Below are 17,344 nucleotides of genomic sequence, written 5' to 3' on the forward strand. Positions count from 1 at the left end.
ATAATCTATACTTCTTTTAAAAAAAAATCTCTGCTGGTATAAGCTTCTTTGCAGGCTTTCGGATCTGACTTGATTTACAATGCACATATGATTGTAAAATGAGGAAAATTAAAGATAATCCTGGGCTGGAATTTTCCTAGCAGCGCAGAGGCAGCTTTGGAGGTGGTTGGGTGTGGAGAAGGGGATCTTGGAGCTGGGATCTGGAAATTCTGAATGAAGGCACGGGATGGCTACCTGGTATGCTCCTACCTCTGTGCAGCAAGCTTTTAATTACCTCATTTGCAGCAGAGATGGGTAGACAGATGTGGTATTTAAAAGAGCGATTGGGGAGTATTCCAGCAATGAAATTTTATGACTGGCTCCACTCTGCTGAGTGCTCAACAACTATTTGGAGATGGTTTCACGGCCAGAGATCCATTGTATGACCTGACAGATTCTTAAATAAAGAAGCAGACAGCATATTTGCAGACATTTGGAGTCACTTCACCTGCACGCTTATCCCTGGGCTGCTCTGGGCACTATTTATTGGATGTCATTTGGGCCTTTATGCGAACATCATCATCTTGTGGCTCTCTGTCTGCCATGCCCATGGGATTGCAATGGGACACAGGGATAGCAGTGGAGAGTCCTCGTTGATGAGAGCAGGGACACTCCAAGCTCTGCTCAGCTGGATGCAGATGTTGAACCTGAAGAGTTGGCGGTGGGAGGGCAGGGTGGGGGGGCATCAAAGAAGTGGGCTACTCTAGAAAAGCTGCAGAAAATGTGTGAGGTTCTGTCAGCCTTTCAGGAAACAATGAGCCTGATGGGAAAGACTGGAGGACTCAGTCTCTAATATCCTCTCATAATCCTTAAAAATGCTGTAAATGCTGAAGGAGCCTAGTAATCGGCCACATCCTGTAACGTTCAAACTAGCAGGTGCGCTATTGAAATGTGCAACTTGGAAATGGGTCGAATGTCAGGTTCCTGACACCTGCAGGATGATTGGTCACAATATCTGTAATTTTCTAGTTTCTAAATTAAGCAATATGATCTTCATGAGAATGGAAATGACTATCTTCTCAACTTCAATCTCCCACTTGCATATCTTCACACCCGTACTGTTTTTTACTCTGGGGGGAATAGTTACAGAAGGATTTCCAAGTTTATTAACAGCCCATTGAATCATATTGAATGGTCCTTCCATGGCCATCCAATCCCGGTGTTGGACTTGAACCCAGAGCGTCTGGCCTAGCAGTAAGGGTGCTACCCACTGCGTCGCAAGGTCTCCCTCAACTTCAATGCCGGAGTAAAACTGTTTATAAAAACGTAATCTACTGGATTATTCAAATTATATTTATTTCAGGCTAAAGATGAACATATTTTTATTGTATTCTCACGTCATCCTTTTTAGGGTGGTGTGATGGTCTGGCATTGGATACCAATGGGGTACATTGTCATTCTTTAATCAGCCAGTTAGTCCTTTTTGTTGCATTGATCAATCAGGGTAAGACTGGGCGCCGCCAGTCTTTTGGCTTTTCCCATGTTACATCGGATCATCACATGCTGCTTGACCGTCTTTCTTTACCTTCATTCATATCATAAAATCCCTACAGTGCAGAAAGAGGCCATTCAGCCCACCAAGTCTGCACTGGCCCTTTGACAGAGTATTTTACGCAGGCAGTCTCCCCCGCTCTATTCCCACAACTCAGATGGCGGCAGAGTGAGTGGGCCTTGAGGATTATCCCGTGTTATCGAAAGACAGAGAGAGAGAGCGCATTCCAGCCGGGAGGAGTGGTTCAGCTGTTGCGTTAGAACGAAACTGAGAGCAGCAAGATGCCACAGAGTGAACACATCGAGTTACACCATAAGCAATATGGCTATTGCCTGGACTACCATGAAAAGAAAAGGGAAAAGGAGAGCCGTGAAGTGCGTGGGCACGCTCACAAAGCCAGGAAGTTGATCAGTCTTAAGGCCAAACTGTACCACAAACAGCGCCATTCAGAAAAAATACAGATGAAGAAGACCCTCAAAATGCACGAACAGAGAAACACAAAACAGAAGAATGCTGAGAAGACACCAGAAGGAGCCATGCCAGCCTTTCTACTTGACAGAGAGGGCCAATCCCGTGCCAAAGTCCTGTCCAACATGATCAAACAAAAAAGAAAAGAGAAGGCTGGTAAATGAGAAATAGCTTTGCCAAAAGTCTGTGCCCAAGGAGAAACTGAAGTCCTGAAAGTTATCTGCACAGGTGAACAGAAGAAGAAAAGCTTGGAAGAGAATGGTTACTAAAGTTTACTTTGTCAGAGGTGGATTCACTAAGAGACCTCCTCAATATGAAAGATTCATCAGACCGATGGGCTTGCGTTTTAAGAAGGCCCATGTAACCCATGCAGAGCTCAAGGCCACCTTCTGTTTACCTATACTTGGTGTTAAGAAGAACCCATCATCACCTTTATGTACAACATTAGGGGTTATTACTAAAGGAACTGTCATTGAAGTGAATGTAAGTGAGCTTGGCTTAGTCACACAAGGAGGCAAAGTTGTCTGGGGTAAATATGCACAAGTAACAAATAACCCAGGAAATGATGGCTGCATTGATGCAGTTTTGCTAGTTTAAATCACCAGAGCACAGAACTACGACGTGCATGTTAAACGGACTTGAGGACCTGACTATATTTGATCTCTGATGCAAGATCCCCCCAAAAAATCAGCATTTTGTACTTCTATATTTTTGTTATTTATGAATTGGCTTAAATGATGAAAGCTGAGAGAAAATAAAGAACCATCCATCTAACCTACATATCTTTGGAACTGAGGGGCATTTTTTTACCATAGCCAATCCACCCAACCTGCACACCTTTGGACTGGTGAGTTACCCACTGCAGCATTCCTAGTCTTTGAGCTGCTCTGGTAGCCACAGTAATTACATGGCTATTCCAATAGAGTTTCTGGTCAACCATAACTCCCAGGATATTGATAGTGGGGAATGTCAAAGAGAGATTATTGGATCTCCTGTTCCATTATTGGATCTCCAGGACAATCTCCTGTTGGAGATTGTCAATGCTTTGCATTTGTGTAACTGGAATATTACTTGCCAGTTATAAGCCCAGGCTTTAATGATGTGCAGGTCTTACTGCATATGGGCACAGACTGCATCAGCATCCAAGGAATTGTGCTGAACTTTTAGCATACATTAATCAACATCAGCACTCCTGACCTTTATGAAGCAGGGGAGGTCATTGATGAAGCAGCTGAAGATGGTTGGGCCCAGGACACTACCCTGAAGAACTCCCGTAACAATGTTCCGGGACTGAGAGAAATGACCTCCAACAACCACAAACGTCTTTCTTTCGGCTGGGTATGACACCAACCAGTAGAGAGTTTTCCCCTGATTCTCATTGACTTCAGTTTTGCTGGGCCACCTTGATGTCACACTTGGCCAAATACCGCCTTGGCATTAAGGGCAGTCACTCACATCTAACCTTTTGAGTTCAGTTCTTTTGTTCATGTTTGGACCAAGGATGTAATGAGATCAGGAGCTAGGGACACTGTTCCAAAACTGAGTGCTTTGTGAGCAGATGATTTCTGAGTAAGTTTAACTAATACTGTCGATGACCCTTTTCATCACTTTGCAAATGACCAAGAGTAAACTGATGGAGTGGTAATTGGTCAGATTGGATTTGTCTTGAGTTTTGTCGATGGGACAATTTTCCATATTGCTGGGTAGATGTCAATTTTGTAACTGTACTGGAATAGTTTGGCTAGGGGAGTGGCAAGTTCTGGAGCTATTGATGGTATAATGAGAGAGCCCCATAGCCTTTGCAGGATTCAGTGTCTTCAGCTGTGTCTTAATATCATGTGGAGTGACGCAATCTGACTGAAGACTGAGATCTGTGATGCCGAAGACCACTGGAAGAGATCAAAATGGATCACCACTCAGGCATGTCCGGCTGAAGATGGTTCTGATGGTTTCAGCTCTGTCTTTTGCGCTGATGCGCTGGGCGACACCATCAATGAGCATGGGGTAATTTGTGGAGCCTTTGCCTACAATGAGTTATTTAATTGTCTACCACCATTTGCCACTGGATGTGGCAGAACTGCAGAGTTTAGATCTGATCTGTTGGTTTGGGATTGCTTAGTTCTGTCTGTCACTGGCTGCTTCTGCTGTTTGCCACGTTGTTGCTTCACCAGGTTGATACCTCATTTTTTAAGTTTGGCTGGTGTTGCTCCTGGCATGCTCTTTGGCATTATTCATTAAACCAGGGTTGGAGGTGGCTGTAGCAGTAGATGATGACCAGCATGAAGTTTTCTTGCTCAGGTTTGGCTTGATGAAAGGAGACTTCATGGGGTTCAGAGTCTATGCTGAGATTAACAGTACACCATGATGCCACTCACCTCTGGTGAGTCTGCCCTGTCAGTTGAAGAAACATACCCACAGATGGTGATTATGGTGACTGGGTGATTCCTTGACTGTGTCTGTGCCTGGTTTTTGCTTGACGAGTCTCCCAGCTTTGGTGCAAGCCCCCAGATGTTAGTAAAGAGGACTTTGCAGGATTGACAGGGTTGTGCGTGCCATTGTCCTTTCTGGTTCCTATGTTGATGTGGAGTGGTCCATGTGGATTCATTCTTTTTGAGGCCATAGCAGTTTGATGCAACTGAGTGGTTGTTAGACCAATTCGACGGACGTTTAAGAGTGGATCACATTACCCTTTTTAAATTACAATTACAATTCTACTGTGACTTGAACCCATATTCCCAGAGGGTGAGGTGGGGGGTGGGGGGGGGGGTTGGTGGTGGGGGGAAGGGTTTGGTGGTGGGGGGTGTGAGGGTATGGGGAGGCGGTAGGGGGATGGGGGTTGGTGGGGGGGTGCAGGCATGATGGGGGTTGGGGGGCTGTGGCAGGGATTGGGGAGTGTGGATGTTGTGGCAGGGGTGGGGGGGGTGTTCAGGGCAGGGAGGTGGTATTTTCTGACTTCCCATGGCAGGAGTTTCTCATGGCAGGAGGTGGTGCGCCATTTGCTGGCAGCTGGAACTTCTCGTCCCGCCACTGTCACTGGGATTTATTTGTAGAACTTTTGTTTCTTTGGTTCTTTTCTTGCCCCACTCCCATATCCTTTGATCCTGGAAAACTAACCCTTCTACCTAAAATCTCTCTTTGATTCCCATCCTATAACAGACCTATTACAGGGGTGGCACAATGGTTAGCACTGCTGCCTCACAGTGCCAGGGACCCGGGTTCGATTCCCAGCTTGGGTCACTGTCAGCGTGGAGTTTGCACATTTTTCCCGTGTCTGTTTGGGTTTCCTCCGAGTGCTCCGGTTTCCTCCCACAGTCCAAAGATGTGCAGGTTCGGTTGATTGGCCATGCCAAGTTGTCCATTAGTATCAAGGGAGAAGCAGGGTAAATATGTGGGGTTATGGGAATAGGGCCTAGCTGGGATTATGGTCAGTGCAGACTCAATGGGCCAAATGGCCTCCTGTGCATTGTAGGGATTCTATTCTATCACCTTCCTTTTATCCTTGTCTGACTCACACCTTGTTTAAGGCTGGTCACATTTCTAATTTTTCCCAGGTCTGATGGAAGATCACAGACCTGAAGCGTTTACTCTGTTTCTTTCCACAGATGCTGCCATGGCCTGCTAAGTATTTCCAATATTTTGTGTTTTTGTTCCAGGTTTCCAGCTTCCACAGTCTTTAGCTTATCTTCTAAACAGCACCTGTCATACTTGTGTGATGAGAGACAGCGTATGAAAGATTTTTTTTAATTCTGAGGCATCAAACGTCTGGATGGGAATTTGTGTGGGTTGTATTATGTGCATATGATTCTCTCCAAACAACTTCTCCATCAACTCCCCTGTGAGCACTCCATTCATGAGATGCTGTTGGCGGGATTTTACAACCTTGCTTGGGTGAGACTCATAAAACTCTGCCTGAGGCCAACAGAGAATTTCATTCTGCAGGCTCAGGGTGGGCGAGATGGTAAAACTCCGGCCATGTCTGAGTACTAATAATACATCTATTGGAGAGAACATTGTTGTGGACAGAACAAAACAAAATTTAAACAAAACTAATTTCTCCTGTCACCACCATCCATAAATAGAAAGGTGTTTTTGATTTGTTTCTCTCATTATAAGCAGTGGTGTAGTTCCCAACCTCTTGGTTTTAGTGCAATCCAATTTTCTACGAACAACCCCGCAGCAAACATGAGGTAAGATTAACTCAACAGGTTAGTTTATTTGCAATCATTCAAGACGCAAAACGTTGTGGGAGCAGTGTGTAGGTCATGACACCACCCCTTTGCACGTAAAGAGGATAAAGAGAAGAAGGTTTTATAATACAGAAAACACAGGGGAAAAGAAATATTGTTTCATGTCTGGAGTCAAAGTCCTTCACAGAGGTCGGTGGGTTGAAAACTGATGCTGTTTCATTCACTTTTCCATGGTGCTGACTTCACAAGATGAAATAGACACTCAGGCATGAGGCAATGGTACAGAATTTCCAGCAGAAACAATGTAGATGGGGCCAGATGTATGTTCCACTAGGTGTCTGTGAGGCTGTTAGTCAGATGATATAGAGCGTTGCAGTTCAATGAGGTAATATTATTTGTTCCACAAGCCAGAGATCCATGTCACATGAACCCTATCTCTCCAGACAGTCTCCAACAAGGGATATACATCCATTATTTGGAATGTGGCTGGGTTTCAAAGATTGCTAACTGTCTCAGTCATTGTAAATTGAAAGAAAAGTTGTGGGGTCTTTCGTTTTAACTACCTGGGTTATGAAATGCAGATGGCCTTTGTATCACTCTTCCTGAAGTTCAGCAGTGCAATCCATTGGTGTCTCCTCAAGGCTATCAAGGTGTGAGATTTTCTCAAACTGTCAACTGGCTTTTTTTGTTGGGGGTCACAGACAAAGGGGTTCATCCATATTAAGGGTCTGTTTTTCATTTTTTTAAATTAAGAAATAGTAGTGAGGCTATCTGTATATATGTTATAAAATATATACTTAGTGAGGTCTTAGTCCCTCACATTAGTTACACAGGTAATGTATTCAGAACTTTGGTAAGATTATGACTGTGAAGAAGATGATCAGAACATGTAATGTTGAAGGGAGAAAAAGTTGTGATTTGCAAAATTTAGTCATTTACCTTCAATTTAAAAAAAAATCCTGTTCCATACAAACAATACTAATAACTGCTTTTGCATGTTAATTATGCGCCTGAATTTTACAATAGTAATGATGGTAAAACTATCAACATTTGCTGTCATTACACCATAAATGTGACAACAACTATGGAGTCTGCACGTGTGTTGTGTAACAAGGAAATCCAGTGGTTGTTGTCAGTGATTCAAAACTTTTCCAGAAGATAAAATGTTGAGGCTATGCCAAACTGTAATCGGAGGGACATTGATGAATTGACTAGAACTTCACTCTTAAGTTGCTGGTCTCCTTGCAAAAGCCTTTTAAAAGTTATACTTTGACTGAACTGTAACTGGATGTAAACATCAACTATGAAGATAGATCGACAAATTGGGACCTTTCTCCTTGGAAGGAAAGCCAAGAGGAGATTTAGTTGGGGTATTCAAAATATGAGAAAGGTGGACAAAGTAGATAGAAAGAAAATGTTCAAGCTCATAAAAGGATCGAGAACGAGAGGGTACGGGTTTAAAGTGATTTGCAAAAGAAGCAAATGCAATGTGAATGGTTCAGGAATGCATTGCCTGGAAGTTTGGGAGAGATAGGTTCCGACGAAACATGCAAAAGGGCAACAGATTATTATTTGAGTAGAAACAAAGTATAGGACTTTGGGTAAAAGATAGGAGAATGACTAAGTCATACTGTTCGTTTGAAGGTGCAGACATAATGAACTCAGTAACCATAATGAACCATAACATTTATGTGATTCTGTGATTAATGCTGTACCTACTTCAAATTTATTGCTAAACAGCTTCACTGGCCCTGAAAAGCTAAATTTTTATTTGTAGAATGTTTGCTTTCTCCATTAAGGCCCATTCTACATTGGAAGAAACATTAAATCATATCATAGAATCTACAGTGCAGAAGGGGGCCATTTGGCCCATCAAATCTGCACTGACCACAATCCCATCCAGGACCTCTCCCCATAACCCCATGCATTTACCCTAGCTAATCCCCCTGACACTAAGAGGCAATTTAGCATGACAAGTCCACCTAACCTGCACCATCTTTGGTCTGCAGGAGAAAACCAGAGCACCTAGAGGAAACCCACGCAGACACAGGGACAACATGCAGACTCCATACAAACAGTGAGCCAAGATGGAAATTGAACCCGGGTCCCTGGCACTGTGAGGCAGCAGGTCTAATCGCTGTGCTACTGTGATGGAAATGAAGAAAATAGGAGCAGGAGGAAGCCATTAGGCCCTTCGAGCCTGCTCTGCCGATTATTATGATCATGGTTGATCATCCAAGTGAATGGCTTGAACCTGCCTCCCCCTCCCGTACTCTTTGACTCCCTTTAGCCCCAAGTGCTATATCTAACTGCTTCTTGAAAACATGCAGTATTTTGGCCTCAACTACTTTCTGTGGTAGCGAATTCCACAGGCTGACCACTCTGGCGAAGAAATTTCTCCTCGTCTCTATCCACACAGTCCTCCCTGTATCCTCAGACTGTGATCCCTGGTTCTGGACACCCCATCAGGAACATCCTTCTTGCATCTACCCTGTCTTGTCCTGTTAGAATTTTATAGACTTTGAGGAATACTGAGTGATTTAACTTCCTGGTTTGCTGTCTGAATAAATACTTCAATGCAATTCGGAGTTTATCTATTTACTAATGTCACTAGTGTGAACATCAAAAGATCTTGTTGACTTGGTGTCAGAATTTGCAATTGCCTTCGGGAAAAGGAAAATCCATGCCACAGAGATTGCCTGATCTATGTGGGTAGCTCTCTTTGGGGTCAGCAGCAAGCCCAGTTGTTTTACTGCTGGCACTAAATTTAACCCACAATTTTGTTCTTGATTCTATGTTTATGAGAACATCCAAAGTCCATTTAAAATTTGTGAAAATTGCTTGGAGTTTATCATGAGGTGGCTTGGTGCCACAGTTGTTAGCACAGTGCCAGGGACCTGGGCTCGATTCTGGCCTTGGGACACTGTTTGTGCGGAGTCTGCATGTTCTCCCTGTGACTGTGTGGGTTTCCTCTGGGTGTCCTGGTTTCCACCCACACTCCAAAGATGTGCAGGTTAGGTGGAATGACCATGCTAAATTCTCCCTCAGTGTACAAACAGGCACCAGAATGTGGCGATTCCTGGATTTTCTCAGGAACTTCATTGCAGTGTTAACGTACGCCTACTTGTGACATTAATAAATCAACTTTAAAAACTTTAAACCTAAACTTTAGTGTGTAGATTTGGAGATTAGAGGGGTAAAATGTGTGGGGTTACAGGGATAGGGTGCAAGGTAGGCCGAGTCAAGAAGTTGATGTTGACCTGATGGGCCGAATGTCCTCCTTTGGCATTCTGGGGATTCTATGATATCTATGATGCTATGATAACATGCAATTCCATCAAATAGCCTTGCAAAACTTCATTGTTTACATCATGTCATAACAAAGTCTTCACGTTGAAACACATTGTGCATTGCTGGGATTGTGGCTCAGTCACTTGTGGATTTTACATAGTTAGTTATGAATAAAGCTGGATGAGCATTTGTTGGGGGCCATGGAAAAACAAAATCATAGAACATTGTCTTGTAATAGATATTCTCCCTCAGGAGATTCAGTGAGTTGGCTTAGAGTTCACAATGTTGCTAATTTTACATCTGAATAGGCTCAATGGAACAAGCAGCTTTTCCTTGTGACATGTACTTTGTTTTATGAAATAATACCTTCAGAGAGTGTGCAAAGATTGGCAATGAGGGACGCTGTGGTCTCAGTTGAACAATGTTGAGTTGCATTGCTTCCTGTTTGGCATTCAAAAAATAAATTGACATGACATTGTGGCTGTGTTACCACAAAGGCTCTATTTAAATGCTTGGACCTAGAGTAGGGCTTGAATAAGATCACGAAAGCAAATTTACAGCCACAGGATAATTTTCAATTCAGGGATCCCAACTCTAAGATGAGCAGAAAGATCCTGATAACTTTAGGAAGTTGGAGAAGTAAATTGACCATTAAGAATTCCTCACCAACATCGATTTTGATCTACCCATCTCTCAAATCCCCTAGGTCTCTGAATATCCAGTCAGCTTCTGTCCACTTTTCAGCCAGTGAATTTTACTGATTTTCTTTCCATTGCATCTTGTTCTTTTTCATGACCTATACTGATTATTTCTGGGATTTTGATTTCCTGACATGCCCAGTAAAGGACCATTAGAAATCAGGGGCCGAATTTGACAGGCCGATGCCAGTGTGTTTTCAGGCAGAGGACTCGTATGATTGCCTGAGTAGTAGTCCTGCTGCCTTCAAGTTGGTAATTTTATGTAAAGAAGATGAGGCCGAGGAAGTTTGTCTGTCTATGACCCATTGAGGCCCTTAAGTGGCCAAGTATGGCCAATTAAGGGCTGCATCCTGCTCTGGCCTCTCAATTTTGATGAAAATAAGAGAGGTTCAGGGATAGAAAGGAAGCCTGGTGGGTAACCCTGTTTGGGGCTAGGGCTGGAGGTGGGGCCTCTATTATTGGCCTCCTTTTGAGATTGGGTACACTCCAACGACTCTTCAAATCACAAACCCCACATTCTGTTGCCCAAGGTTCTCCACCACTGTGTTCTGGGGCTCTGGCACTGATTCTAGGAACTGGTCTCCATGGTAGTGCTGAAATTACAGAGCTGCTGGCAAATTGGATTGATTGGTGGCAGTTGGAGGCACGAGTGTGGGGTGGAAATCTCGGATCCAGCTGTTTAATTCTCCTCAGAGCAATAAATGACTGTGGGACAATGGCATCAGTGGGGATGCAAAATTCTGCTCCAAGCAAAGGTAAAAAAATAGAAGTTGGAAGAATAATGAAGGTGGATATATTTAACAATTGTTGTGTTTTATGAATAAGAAATCCCCCTCTTTTTCAGTTCTCATCTCTTCTCCCTTGAGGTGTAGATTTGTTGTTGGGATATCATCCTCTCAGTCTTTAGAATTGAAGCATCCATACTTGAGTGAGTCTGGACCACAGATGTCCAAGACTCCTGAGACCACATTCTACTCAATAAGCCCAAGTGACTCAGTTCTATCATGCATCAAAGGTAGAATTTTCCAAGTCCTCATGTGCTGCAGGGTACCTGGCTTTCCATAAGCATGGTTTGGAATATCATGGCCTCATGAATTTTCCAGTCTGCACTCTCAGTGGGCTTCATTACTGGATAAATGCTAGAATAGAGCATGATCTGGGAGTAAGAGCCACATGAAATATATGTCTATTAAATGAAGCACGGATTTACGCTTTACTTGTACCAACTAATGCTTCATGCTTGGTGGCTACGAAGACAAAATTTTGGGTTGATGTGCAATAGACAATATTGGCAGGTTGCTCAAGTTAATGTTATGGAAGGCTATTTAGTTCCAAAATATATTTAAACAGCCTGCTGCTCTTCTCACCCATTGGACACACACAAATCTTCCAGCAGAGGTCGCTGGATAGCCATCTGGAACCCTGGCCTAGCATTTTCTTTGTTTCCTGAGCCCAGGGCGAATGAGGCCAATTATAACATCCTTTATTGTGACAGACAAGATGTGTTGATCCTGCTGTGACTGGGACATCCGTGGTCTTGTATAGTTCAGCTGATCTCTGCCCCAACCAGCTGAAAAGCATGTATAATTCATTTCCAGCATTTTATCTCAGTGATATTAGGTGAGATTTTCCAGCTTTGCTTGCCCCAAACTGGAAAATCCCACCCGAGATCGACAGATCTTTCCGTGGTCTGCCCCTTGTCTGCTCTGAATCTCTTGGCAGATGGGACAGTAAAATTCACCCCACTGTGTTTGCATTTTAGCAATAATGAGCCATTTCCTACAGTATTAGCAATTGACACAACATCATAATGCCCATTCTAAAAATGTCACATAATAAAAATATCCAGCCAAAGAATTTCTTCAAACCAGTAATTTAACTTCAGACAAAGTTTGTTTTTTCTACGCATGATAGACAGAGTTGCCCAAGTACAGGATATAAACTAACTACCAGAACTATTTGTTTCTAACACAATGGCAACTTCTTGTTGACTGGCTAATCATCACTCCCAGTGGTATATTCTTGACTTGGTGACCTTTAGCTTCCTTTGTCCTTGAAGATCAAAGTTAATTCAGAAATCATAGGAACTTAGCTAAGCATCTTATTTCCAAGATACTATCTGAAGTATTTCTGGACTGCCCACTTGTTTGTTGTTTTACTCAAAGTTGGACTCGAACCAGTACATTCACTTATTTAGACATTGGATTAAAAACTAGCTATAATTTTCAAGCTATGCTTTGATAGTTTTTTCCTCATTATTTTTAGAACACGTTCTTTGAAATATATGTGAAAACTTTCTAGTACGTATTTCAAAATGTATCCAAAGCTTATTCTCATAAAATATTTCTGACTTCTTATACAGTGAGACTAAATCATTACTTTTTTTTCTAGCAGAACTAAGTACCAGACATTTAAAGCTTTTACACTGTCTTAGATAATGTTTAAAAGCAATGTGCACAGTCAAATTAAACAAAAATGTGGCATTTAATGCAGTAACACCCAAGGTTCAATCCCTTGATGCTGAATTAGTTGACCTGAGGCAAGGCAGCAATATGGATGCAAAACTTTCTTTGATTTGGGAGGGAAGTCCAATGCAGTATTCTGCCAGTATATTCTTTCCCACCCAGCAGGAAATCATAGAATCATAGAAACCCTACAGTACAGAAGGACGCCATTCGATCCATCAAGTCTGCATCGACAGCAATCCCACCCAAACTCTAAATTCGCACATTATCCTGCTAATCCTCTAACCTACACAACCTGGGACACTAAGGGGAAATTTAGCAAGGCCAATCAATCTAACCTGTAAATCTTTGGACTGTGGGAGGAAACTGGAGCACCCAGAGGAAACCCGTGCAGACACAGGAGAATGTGCAAACTCCACACAGACAGTGACTCAAGCCGAGAATTGAACCTGGGTCCCTGCAGCTGTGAGGCAGCAGTGCTAACCACTGCACCACTGTGGCACCCTGGGTCATCCCTTGGGTGTTAATCACCACAGGTCCCTAAAAATGGGACCAGATGTCATGAACTCCAAGAGGGAGCTATAGGACGAACACCACTTAGCGCTCACTTCCAGGATCGCATGGGCGAAGCATCCGCTACCAGGGTGCAGAGGGGAGTCTTCATGGGATCTGGAAGTTGGAGGTGCTTGGGTTGGGCTGGACGTTTGCAGCTTGGGGGTTTACCCCAGGATGGTTGTCGTGTAGCTACTCTTTGTAGATTTCAAAAGCTTTGAGGTACATTGTTCATATTCCATTTCATGTCCCATTAACTTTTACAACCCCACTGGGTGGCAACTCCTGTCTCTTCAAAGGAAGGATTATGATGATTTATTTGTATAACCCCTCATGGTCCATTAACTCTGAAGTTCTTGCTCAAAATTGCAGCTCTTCAATCTGAGCTCATATGTAAGGGGAATTTTTTCAACTCTGAAGTGCTTCTTAGAAAGTGCAGGTGCACAGGCTGAGTTAATTTTTTACTGAGGATTTTTATTCTAACTCTTAGGCCCGAACAGTCTGCTTTCCCTGGAGGGTAGTTTTAAACAATACAGGCAGCTGGCACAACTCAGACATTAAAGTGCAAGGGTTTCTCAATGAGGACCTTCTCACAGCCGCTGTAGAATTCTCTAGATAGAGGTGCTGATCGCGCCAGGAGGCACAGAGGCATGTGTGGCCTCCAAGTGGTCAGGGGCATGGCTGGACAGTGGCATATGGGCAGTGCCAGGTTGGCAGTGTCATATTGGAACAGTCAGGGTGCCAAAGGGTGGTGCCAGGTTGGCACTGCCAAAGGTGGGGCCTGTGAGGGGGGACGCTGAAGAGGGGTCTAAAAAGTGTAGAGTTTTTGCCGATCCCATAGTGGGGCTCACATGGGGGGGAGTGCTTATGCTGGTGATTGGGGTGTGGCCTGGTGCCAGTGAGGACAGGGATGGGGTGGGCATGGTGGGGGTGGGGTTTGGTGAGATTGCCCTGATGTCTGCATGGTGTGACGTGGGTGACGCAAACGTTCAGTGGTGGGGGCAAGTTGCCTTATTTGTGGTCAAGGATTGGAGGTCTTCCCCTTTACTGTGGGGGGGGGGGGGGTAGTCGCAATGTCTGTGGCAGGGAGGGGGGCCTGTCACTTTACCTTGAGATTGGGGTACCATTTAAAAAGATTTCTGAGGAGCCAGTCTTGCTGCATCTTTGGGTGCTGCGCATTTCTTCAACTGTTCAAATCATCCCAACCTCCAAACAAATGTCTGATGTGGGTGGGTTGTGATCGGAATCCTGCCTTTCCCACCAGCGACCACACTTAGGACACAATTCTCCCAAAACATTTCTATGTGTTGGTTATAATTTTTAAAAAAGTATACAAAATTGTTTGTATTATAACAGAAATAATTGCAATTTGATAGAAGTTATATTTTATGAAAACTATCAGATATGCTCACTGGGAAAAGGCCACTAGCCTAGTAAATCAACAACTACTTAAAAAGCTTTTTCCTTCAGAAATAGTCTTCCATAAATCCTAAATGGTGCTAACAAGATCATGTATAGATCTTGAATTCTTCTTGCCCTTCTGCACATTTAATTTACTGGTAAAACTCTGAAAAGCATTACCTGAAATTGCTACCCAGTTCTTTTACTTCCACAGAAACATGTGTGGCAACATAAAGTTGTGTAGGCATTAAATATTCATCCCGAATTTTGAGGCAGGAATTTTGTCTGGAGAAAACGTGCCGAAGTTTGTCAGTGATGGGTTTTATACCCTAAGATTTATTAGCAAGCATCCATTTTAGTAAATTTATAGTAAGTTATAAATTATTAGTTGACATAATGCATGCATTAGTAGCTAGTATTCAATTGCGCAACATTCAGGTTAGAGCAAATAAAAGCTCTCTGTGCTATATTGTCTATAATAAACATTAGTATTGCATTTATTCAGGCCTCTGTTTAACAACAATCATGTTTATTTTGCATTACATATTCAACCTGTAAATGCAGCGGGCACTAACAGAGTTCAAGGAAATAAGTTGCAAGGAAATTAAATCACCGGTGATGGATCTGAAGCTATCACAGAAGTATACAACAGCAAGAGAGGCCATTGGGCTGCTTTGTATCTGTGTGCTTTGTGATGCCTAAGTGATCTCTCTATCCTTGAAATCTGCTACTGTTATTTTGGTGATGGAAGAAAGAATTGAGTTCCAAGTTAGCTGGGACACCTAAAGCTTGGGTGGGATAGAAATCAGCCAGCCAGCAATTGTGTAATTCATTAAAGAAAGAAATGTTGGGATGCACACACAATGCTTAACTCTTTGAACAGATTTTGAATTGTTACTAAAATACAGCACAGAGATTTTCACCAGACTATCATATGGGATGATGGACCAAAAAGCTTCTTCCTGTGCTTTAACATTCAATCATCACAATCTGCTTTTGATAGTTAAACCCATATATTATTCTTAGCTTCCTTTTTTTGTGGAAAACCAGTTACTTGATCTAAAATCATGGACGGCATTTTGTTGTTTTTAGCAAATATGTGTTATTAAAAGTAAAGTAAAGTTTACTTATTGGTCACAAGTAGGCTTACATTAACATTGCAATGAAGTTACTGTGAAAATCCCCTCGTTGTCATACTCCAGTGCCTGTTCAGATACAATGGGGGAGAATTTAGCATGATCAATGCACCGATCCAGCACATCTTTCAGACTGAGAGGAAACCAGGGCACCTGGAGGAAACCCACGCAGACTCGGTGAGAATACGCAGACTCCACACACAGTGACCCAAGCCAGGAATTGAATCCGGATTGCTGGTGCTGTGAGGTAGCAGTGCTAGCCACTGTGCCACTGTGCTGCCCTCAAGTTGATAATTCAAAGCCTGTTATTTTGCTAATTCCATTTGTTCAACCATATGAAACAAAGGATATTTTGACATTACTCAGCGCTCTCATTTATTTTTAAAAATTGATTACTGGGACATGGGCATCACTGGCTGGGCCAGCTTTTATTGCCCATCCTTAATTGTCCTTGAACTGGATAGCACTTAAGAGTCAATCACACTAAGAGTCACGCGTAGGCTGGGCCTGTTAAGATTAATAGATATTCCTTTTCTAGAGAACATTAGTGAATCAGATGAGTTTTTACAGCAATGGTTTCATGGTCATCTTTAGACATTTAATTCCAGATCTTTATTGAATTCAAACTTCACCACCTGCCATGGTGGGATTCAAACCTGGGTCTCCAGCGTGTTATCCTGGAACTTTCTATTACCAGTCTAGTGAAAATACCACTATACTGCCGCCTCCACAAATTGAGTTCACATTACTATGCTTTTTCCAAATAGAAGGGGAAGTTTAGCTCACAAAATTGTTTATAATCCCCAGTGTTATAAAAGGAGAAACTAGTTATATTTATATATGAGAATTTAATGTTGAAGACAGTGAAACCTCTCTTGCCTTGACATTGCAAAACTGGTGTTTCATTGAGTTTTGCCTGCTAGCTTGAAAAGTAGCAAGAGCTCTGCACCACGTCCTTTAAGGAAGACCTGCTGAATTAAGTGCCAATCAGGAATCAAGGATCCCGGGTTGGAAATGCCATGTCATAGAAATCAGAGTTTGGCAGCTGTTCAATGCTTGGCAGCACCACTGGGGAATCGTTGGCATCTACTGGCCATGCACCCTCTCGAGACCCAGGATCATTGCGGGAGCAAGGCCGAAGGTGAGTGATGATTGGATGAGGGATTGTGGAGTTGAGGTTGCAAGGGGAGAGGAATCAGGAACAAGGACAGAGATTGGCTCTGAGGGCACCCCCCCTTCCTTTCAGGTGCCTCAAGTGGCACTAAGTGCCTTTGGATGAGGGATGCAACCCTCCACCCTGGAAGCTGCTAATAATCCTGATGAAGTTTCTTTGTCAGCCTTCTTTCATGGAAGTCCTCTGCCGACCACTACTCGAATACCAGCAGCTGTGCAATAAGATCCTTAAGAGAGTATTAATTGCCTGGTAAAGGGCATCAATTGATGGTGTACAAAAAGGCCATCCGTGAGTCTTCCCACCCCGTATCTAATTAGGGAAAGGCTTCTCCATCACCAAAGCTGCCTTGTGGGAGGCAATTACATTCCATCTCTGTTTCATTAGCATTATTTGAGGGACAGTTTTCTGCCGTCCATTCATCTTTCTCATGGTGCCACTGGA

The 17,344-nt window shown here is 43.1% G+C and overlaps 1 pseudogene; it reads left to right on the forward strand.

Moving 5' to 3' along the window:
• The first annotated feature begins 1,812 nt into the window (after positions 1-1,812).
• On the forward strand, positions 1,813-2,613 carry LOC145341478 (ribosome biogenesis protein NSA2 homolog pseudogene; annotated as a pseudogene).
• The last annotated feature ends 14,731 nt before the right edge of the window (positions 2,614-17,344 follow it).

The sequence above is a fragment of the Carcharhinus amblyrhynchos genome, chromosome 3 (genome assembly GCF_965287045.1).
Source record: "Carcharhinus amblyrhynchos chromosome 3, sCarAmb.v2.hapA, whole genome shotgun sequence".
Classification (NCBI taxonomy): domain Eukaryota; kingdom Metazoa; phylum Chordata; class Chondrichthyes; order Carcharhiniformes; family Carcharhinidae; genus Carcharhinus; species Carcharhinus amblyrhynchos.